Source organism: Gossypium raimondii, chromosome 13 (assembly GCF_025698545.1).
Source record: "Gossypium raimondii isolate GPD5lz chromosome 13, ASM2569854v1, whole genome shotgun sequence".
In the NCBI taxonomy this organism is placed as follows: Eukaryota; Viridiplantae; Streptophyta; class Magnoliopsida; order Malvales; family Malvaceae; genus Gossypium; species Gossypium raimondii.
The window spans coordinates 18,184,305-18,194,071 of NC_068577.1; positions in this window are offsets into that span (position 1 = coordinate 18,184,305).

A 9,767-nucleotide genomic window follows, 5' to 3' on the forward strand; every position below is an offset into this window, starting at 1 on the left:
TTTTATCAACATATCACACTTGAATTTATTACTCATCACAATTTCAATCGATGAATACACTTATTTCAGATCAACACCAATAATAACATTAAGTCTTCAAACATTAATTTCATATGTCACTTATCAGATCTTACCGAATCGGGGAACGGCTTACGGATATGAGTACACCATATTCAGAAGCCCAAAGGTTGCACAGAAGCACATAAGTGCTAAACAGAAACCCATAAGGGTTGAACTGAAGCTCGTAAGAGCTGAAGCGGAAACCCATAAGGGTTAAATTGAAGCTCAAAAGAGTTGAACGAAAACCCATAAGGGTTAAACTGAAGCTTAAAAGAGCTGAACAGAAACCCATAAGGGTTAAACAAAAACTTATATGAGTTAACTAAAGCTCATAAGAGCTAAACGGAAATTAAACATGAAAGTTCGCAACAAATGCTGAACCTCAGTTTACTTGGGTAATTTGCTATCAATTTCTCCTTTGCACTGAACGACTGTATCAATCCCGCGTTCCACTTTAGCTGAATGTTCATTCCAATTCATAATACAATAATATTTCAGTTTTATTCAATAATATATTACATACATAATAAATTTAAGAACATTTCATTTTCAATAATATATTAAATATGTAACATCTTTTAACAATTTCTAGATAATTATTAAACTTTAACCATACGAACTTACCTAAATTGAAGTGAAATATTTGCAGGAGTTCGGGGACTATTCCGCTATTTTTTTATTCATGAGTATCTTGAATATTGTTCTAAAATATAAATTTTCGTATTTATTAGCATATATTTCAGTTCCAATTCATTTCACAATTTATACCCTTCTATTTTTCAAGTTTACATAATTACCCCAACTTTTATAACTTTTACAATTTAGTCCTCAACTAGTTAATCTATCAAATCAATTAATTTTTCTTGATTAATAATTTATCCAAATATTGTAGGCTATCATAAAACGCTTAATAAAAATAAATTTAATATCAAACCCTAATATTTTAACTATTTTCACAATTTGATACTAATATCAATATTCAACAAAATCACTTTACATTATCATCATACAACAAAATTAATGCTCTAAACCCAGTTAATATTAATAATTTATTTCAAACATTAATTTAGACAATAAAACAATTCATTTCATGCAATTTTGGTCATTTTACATTTTACAAAATTACCCTAAAATTTTACTTTTATTCAATTTAGTCCCCGAGCCTAAAACATGCAAATTAGCCATTTTAATGTAAACCCATGCTAGCTGAATATTCATATATATTTTCCTCCTCCTCCTCCTCTACATTCCACATCCTTAATGTATATAACATGCTTATATGTAACATCATTTATAATTCAACTATTTACTTATATATTCATTCAAAGTTGTCCACTTGAGTCATAGTCACTAAATTATTTATATCTTGAGCTACTGAATTCTAAATTAAGATCTCTTGATTTTTGTGAAACTAGACTCGATATCATTCTACCATAAAATTTATAATTTAATTCCTAATATCTTGAAAAATCATTATTTACTATAATTTCACTTTAACATCACTTTGTAACTAATTCATTAACACTTAACATTTCATTTAAACTTCCTAACACAATACTTTATTTCACATATAAACTTTTGTACACTTTACAATTTAGTCCTTAAAAAATTTAATGTAACTTGAAATTTTCCCACACATTCACTTTTTGTATCATCACGCTTCATTTGTATTCTCTTTAAACATTCAAATTCACATAACCTATTTTGTTTACTTTACAATTAATTCTCTTCTTCTACTACTTCAATATACCATTTTAATTTTCATACATAATATTAGCACATTCACAATTAATTCAACTAATTTAGCATATTCTATACTTAATTAAAATTTAAATAAAATAAATTTCTTGAAGTACTTACCTTGTCTCTTTAATTTCCTCACTTTTTCTACCATTTTCTCCACTTTCACTTCCAATTTCTCTCTTCCAAGATGATATTTTAACTCTCTAGTGTCTCTACTTCATTTCTTATTTTGGGTGGTTATGAAAATTTTCAAACAATTTGAGAGAAAAAGTGGGATTTCATAGTAAAGGACCAAATTGTAAAGAAAAGAAAATTTATTTTCTTCCTCTCCTTTTCACGTTGTAGCATGGAAAGATGAAGAGAATTCTTCATCTTTCTTTGCTTATATACTAAATAAAATAATAATAAAATAAAATAATTAAAAATCAAGTCAAAATATTAATAAACTACTATTTATTTATTTAATTTTAATATAAAATATCACCAACATCATCATTACTCTTCAAAATTATCTTCCTTGCTAAATGACCATTTTTCCCTTTTATGATTTTTTAAAATTTCATCCTTGAGTCATCACTTAATTTGGTAAAATTACGATTGAATCCCTCATATATCTTCACCTATTCAATTTGGTCCTAATTCATCCATTTTCCTTAGTTTCTAGATCATTCCACCCTTAAAATATTTGCACTATTAGTCCTTCAAATTACTCATATTTACACTTTAACCCCTCAAATTTTGAGTACTTACTTTTAGGTCACAAAACTTTTCTCAACTTTGTGATTTAGTCATTTCTTGGAATTAATATATCATAATATACTTTCCAATGTTGACATAACTCAAAATTTCCCTTTTTGTCACTTTATTCCCTTATTTTACTATATCAAGGATAATATCTTACTTTCTTACTGTAGTAATTTTTGGGGTATTACATAATGTGTTACCATTGAAAATGTATTATGACTAGGGGCATGAATTTGTATGACCAAAGGAAGTACCTGTGATCTGCGCATGTGTTTTTTCTAGAATTATGATGAGGTGATGACTCAGACATTAAAAGATGTAAGTGATGCATCAAAGACATTTTTAAGAAAAAAGAAATAGTTTCAGAGTGAGACATAGTATCAGACAAATATAATGGAATAGAACTTGAGGAAGTATTTGTCAGAGACAAAGTTGAAGGTTAAGAACGATGAGAACATCTATATAAATTATCGGTTGAAATGCGCAAATATGACTCAAATAAATGATGTTTTCTCACTAAGCTCTTATGAGCATACACGAGTTTATACTTTTGTTTTAGGTTGAATGTGAGTATAAGCCAAGAGGAACGATGCCAAGACTTGATATGTATGTAATAGACTTGATATGATATGTTTTAGGTTGAAGGAAAGGGTGTAGTGGGTTATTATGCATACAAAGCAAGTTTGGCAGCGTATTCAAAGTCTGAATTGTCATTGAGAATTCCATACTTGATATGTATGTAATAGATTAGGATTTCAAATCAAATATCATTGTATTTTAATTACCACGTGTTGTAGTTGCATTTACTTCTTGTACATGTTTATGTATTCAAGTTAGAAATTTTTTAATTAAGTCGTAATTGATTGTAATTCCTATAAGTAGGCTAAGTTTGTGCCTGTATTTGTTGGTAATACCCAATATCAAGATTCGGTTATTCAGATAGGGTTAAGGATGTTACAAGTTTGGTATCATAGCGTGATTTAGTTGATTCTTAGACCACGAAGGTGAAGACACCTTGTATGCATAATACACCAAATCTGGTAGAGTTAGTCAAGTATGTTGAAATTATTCTATTATGTGATAAATCTATTAACAAGAGTTTAATGAAGAGAAATGATGATTAGACAAAGAGGCAAGAGAAAAGAAAATGATGGTTTCATTGCTAAAGGTAAAATACATTAACTAAGAAAATAAAGAACATAATTATACAAAGGAAATTTCAGTCCTCACCCTCATTAGTCTGATCAGTGGGTACAATTGGGATCTCTTTAGTTGGAAAAGGATCTTCCCCATCATGTTCTTCAATAATGGGCATAAGTGGAATGATAAATTCATCTGATTGTTTCCATTATTCGCCCTATGGATGATAAACATTAAAGTTAAGTGACTTAGTAGAAAAGTCTTTTAAGCAGTCAAAATGTACTCTTCTAATATCAAGAGGACGTGCGGCCACTTGGGCATACAAAATCAAATTTGATCTCTATTTTGGCAAAACCTTAATAAGATTCTTTTGAGTATCCTCTTGAAACTTTCTAAATGTTTCCTTGCAAGATTGGCGTAGCCTCTCTAACTCTGTCTTGTGACTTTCTTCTTGACCTTTAAGCTTCTCCACTAAGATAGATTTCTCATCCTTCAAGTGATTGATCTCTTCTTTCAACTAATTATTCTCTGCTTGAGCATCTCCGTGCTTACCCTTCAGAGTTGTGATATGTTATATAATCTTAAACTCAAATTTCTTGAATCTTTTTTTTTGGCAGAATTCAGCCAAAGCGTCTTCACCTGATTTCACAGATTTTTCTAAAATTACTTTCATGTTGTTGTAATGCTTACCTTGAGAGTCACAGTCCAAAGACCATGTTCAATAGACATGATCTTTGAGATTTGAGCCATCAATGATAGGGGACCCTCTCGAATGTAAGGTAATAGGAGAAAGCTTCGCTTAATTGTAAAGGTAGCAAACTTAGTTGTTGCTGAAATATGGAGCTGAGAGACGTGGGAAATGACACTGACTATAAAAGATCAGACTAATGAAGACTTTTTCCTGATTCATTAGGGAAAGTATTACGTGTTTAAGGAGGTGAGACAGTTGACTGAATTAAAGGAATCATCTCTGTGGGATTCCCTGACAATGAGGGATCAGGAATGTGTATGGGAGAACCTGTTTGAGTGGAGGACTCTTCAGGTGCTAAAGGAATCTCGAGAAGAGCAGGAATCGGAAATGAGTGGGTGGATGCAGTAACAGGCTCCTTATTTCATTTATGCCTTACTAGTGGAGGGCATTCACTACTTTCAGATTCTTGAATGCTCTCATCTAATTTGGCCCTTTTCTTATCTTTCTTGTTACTGTCTTACTTGGTGGAGCAACAGTAGTCTTCTATTTTCCATAAGCTCCCTTAAAAATCAAAGAAATGTCCATGTTCTGAGGATGAGAATGTGATGAAGATCATGCACCACCAACAGGAGAATTAGCTTGATCTGAAGTAGAATCTGTAACAAGATTTGTTATAATTTTCCAATTTCTTAGGTGAAGACTACAAATAGTGTAAAAGTATAATGGAGGCTCACAGATGCACCTCAATAAGATGTACATTGAATTGGTAGATCGTGATACATGAAAATAGTTGTGTAGCCTCTGGTAAGGCAAATGTATAGTGCAAACTAGATTGACAAATCACGACAAAGGATACAAACAAAGTAATATGAATGGAATATATTACATGAATCTGACTAAGGATTTGGGTATGTGGATGGCATGAAGAAGGTTTATTTGTATGGTTATATGGGTGTAATTTATGCGCCAAAGGAATATTAAATCGACGTATAGACTGACTGTGTAGAGTGCTCGCCATAGGGTGAACTGTGTAATTGCGTTTGAGTCTTTGATATTATCTATTGAAGTATTAGTGGTTATTGATAGGACTTCTTCTAGAACTCACTAAATTTTTTTGAACTTACCCTGTTTTTATTTTCCTTCTCAGGCTTACTGTTGAAGGAAGACATCCTGTTAGACTACGCCAGAAGATATCTGCTGCTGTGAGACTTCTGTTATTTTGTACTATGCATGACATATTGGAGGGGTGACTGGTTGTAATTTGAGAAGAAATTGTACTCAAAACCTATGTTGATAAACTATGTTTTAATGAAGCTTTATTTGAGATATGAAATGATTTTCCAGTGTTATATTTCATACGATGAAAACTATCTTATTAAAGCTTATACGCCACATGGCTTACTTTTATTTTATTATTTTATTAAATGTTTAATACGAAACCCCAATTTTACAGAGTATACGCCAAAAATAGTTTTAAAGATAGATGATTTTTTTTGTAGTGACACATCATACTCAGATCCTCCTAAAAGGTTGGATTTGGCATATTACAGATTGCTTTAATTTATTTGTGTTGGAATGATTTGATTTCCTTAGTTGGTTTTATTTTATTAAATGATCTTCTATGCTTTTCAATCTATTTATGCATACAAGTAAAATCATGATTAAGTTTCTATTACATGATTAATGTGAAGGAATGTATGAATTAATTAATTAATCGAACAAGGTTTTCATTAATCGACATAATACTTGTATGGTGTAATAATTAATCATGTAAGGATTAAATCATAATAATACCAAAACTATTATTACCTTACAAAACCACAGAAATTGTTTTACTTATGAATTTTTAAATCTTTTAAACATAGAAATATGTGAGATAGGTTTAATAATTAATTAAGTTTAATGTTTTACTAAGTGTGATTAGGGTTAATAAATGTTTGATTTAGCCATGGAATTTTCGTAACATCTTTTAATAAATTAAATAATTCTAAACTAGGAAGGATGATTATTCGACATTCATATGCTATTGTGATAAACTCTTAAGACTTGCCTAATTTTTGGTATTCAATTTCATACTTAGATAATCTTTAGTTTATTAATTTAGAATAGTTAATTCACATTTATTTGTTTGCCCCATATTTTTAACTCATATTATTTTACTTAAACCAATTTGTATAAATTCTAACTTCTCACAAAAAATTGGTTAACAGTCACTGTGGAGACGATAACTCAATATACTTGTCACAAACTGTGTAAACTTGCATATTTTTGTTGTTCCAGTGCTAATTTCAAGTTTGAAAACTCAGTTGACTTGCAAAGAGTTTTTGGATGGGATTCAGGCATTTATGGGTTGAGATGTTTGTATAGCTTTCGAAGATCTATCTCTTAGCTTCGAAACAACTTTTCATCATTCGATTTCGAGTTTTGGAGATCAAGTTATGACCATTTTAGTGAAGACTATGAGAACAGAGTCTCTAGAGGGGATTATTATGAAAATTACGAGCTTGGGGCTTTTAATTCGAGTTTAAATCATATTGGGTTCGAATTTTAGGCTTAGTTTTTATTATACATGAGTCCAATATTATATTTATTAGGTTTTATTATTTATTTATACAAAATTTTAGATTTTTTTAAAAGTATTTCAAGTTAATTAGGAGTTATCTTTCTTAGCCAACAAGAAAGTTTAGTTTAAAATACTTCTTGTTTAGATTAATAGAGTTTCAATATACTTGAGAGTTTTATTTAAAATATAATTAGCTAGCCTATATAAGGGCCTCTGCATTGTTCATTAAAGATACAATTGTTTTTATTAATAAAGTTTTTAACTCTGGGAGTTAGTTTCTTTGTGCAAGATTTCTTTCTTTTGATTTTTAGAAGTAGTTTTCTTCTCGATTTTCTTCAAGTAGTCGTGAGAATTCTTTTTTTATCCTTCAATTTTCCATGGATTATTTCATGGAAAGTTTATTAGAGCCGTTAATTGAGTTTCACTCAATCCATGCATGTATCATTCCCCCTTTCCTCGAAAAGATTCGTCCCCGAATTTTTTCTTTAGCTGAACAAGAAAAAATATTTATCATAGGTATGGTTTAATCAAGCTCTTCTCAAATGATCAACAAATTCTTGAAATAATGAAATAAGTCTAGTAGACAAATTCAAGTTAAAGTTAGTGAAAACATAATCATTCATCTATTTCAGATAGGTTCTATCTTTCTTTCCATTCTCTTTTTCAATGTGAATTGAACTCCCTAATTTTACCTCATAAGAATTTTCACTCACCAAAGTTGGACCATTAAATTGACTTTTATCGCTCAAGGTCTCTTTTCTCTTAGTCTTTCTCCATGAATCATCCTCATTTCCCTTTAACCCCTCAAAAAAATTTTGAACATATTCATCACAATACAACTATGTAGGAGGAGAATAGATGTCTAACTCATCCAATTCATAGACTCTAGGAAACAATTCTCACTATCAATTTTTTCCTGCTCACAAAGTTCACTATCTATGTCATCATAGTTTGCACTATTACTATCATCATAGCTCACACTATTACTATATAGACAAAAAAAATCACATTTATTGTCTTCACAAACGATGTCACTCGAAGTTTCTTGCTTATTTAAATCATCTTATTCAATGATAGCAGTAGACAAAAACTTCTCAATAGGCTATGTGTCATACTTACGTTCCTAAGCTTGCAAGTATCATGTGACTATTAGCATCAATTAAGTTGAGAAAGTTTGGATGTTTTCTTCAATGAATATGTTGGACATTTAGAGTCTTTATGACCGTTTGCATCACACCACATGCACTTGATATGTAACAGCCTATTTTTCAGTGGTGTCGAAAACAGTGATTTCGGGGCCACCAAATTCGACGAATAAGTTCATAAATATTATTATTTAATATTTACGAATCAAATGTGATTTTTACAAAGGTTTTTGATTTGATAATTTATGTTATATAAACGATTTATTAAGTTCAAGTGGTTTTAGAAAATGAGGTATTGGGAACTTATTTTTATAAACTAAGTTGTAAATATTTTATAAAAATTTACGGAGAGTCATTAAGGTGGTATTAAATTTTGTTAAGAAATTTTAATATTTCGTAGTTAATTAAGAGAAAATGATCAAATTAAAAAAGTGCATTCTGTGAACTCCGCTTCCGTAAATCAAACTAAAAATATTTACAAAACTAGTGTGTAATTAATTAGGTTTCAATTAAGTGAATTTGCTTGAATTAAAAGTAATTAGGTATAAGGACTAAATTGCATATAGGGTGAAAGTTGAATTATAGATTAAAAAATTTAAGGGACGAAATAAGCAATTATGCCATTAGCATTAAATGAAGCAAGATAAGGATGAAGATATTTATAAAATTTAAAGTTAAAATATATATTATATTAGATTATATTATATTATATTATATTATATTATATTATATTATATTATATTATATTGTAATGATAAAATAAAGAATAAATAAAAAGAAAGAAAGATAGAAGCGAAACAGAAAGAAAAAGAAAGAAAAGAAAAAGGAAAGAAAGGAAGGAGAAAGCCACGGCCTTAGGGGATTCAATTGTTCACAGTTCAATTGGTTAGTCAATTTTGTCCAATTTTCTTGTAATATTTATGTTTTTAGAATTCTGGTGTTAAATACTACCCGACCCATGTCAAAATTTTAGAAATTATTGAGTTTTTAAGTGTTGTCTATGTTGAATAATTTTAGTATTAGGGATTAAATTGATAGATTTTAAGCTAGAAATGAAAAGGATTAAATTATAGAACAAATTGTAAATTTTGAGTAATAGGGACTAAATTGTGAAAATTTTAAAATTTAAGGATTTAAGTGAAATTAGAAAGTTAAATCTAGTTTAAAGTGGAAATTAAATGAAAATATAAAATTGATTGTGAAGAAATAAATGTATTATGAAGAAATAAAGTGGAAATTGTGAATATTGGTTGTATTAGAAAAGTGAATTGAAACCTTATTAATTGTATCGGGCTGAGTCAGATATAGATGGCATGCCATAGGATTGGAAGAGTTCAGGGATTTCTTCGACTTCGAGTCGATAAGACACTGGGTGTCAATTTAATACTTCGGATTAATTCGATGAGGCACTGGGTGCCAATTTACTTTGGTTTAACCGATGAGACACTGTGTGTCAAATTATTACTTCGAATTATCCGATGAGGCACTAGGTGTCAAACTGGTGTGTTTTGGTTGGATCCATGTATCCGTCCGAGTCTGAGTCGTGTTAATAGGGGTAAATGAATAATAAAGTTTTATAATTGATATTGAAATGGTATGGTATGAGAAATGGAAGTGAAATAGTGAATTGAAAATAGAATGTGAAATATGTTGTAAATATATGGAATGTATGAGTATATCC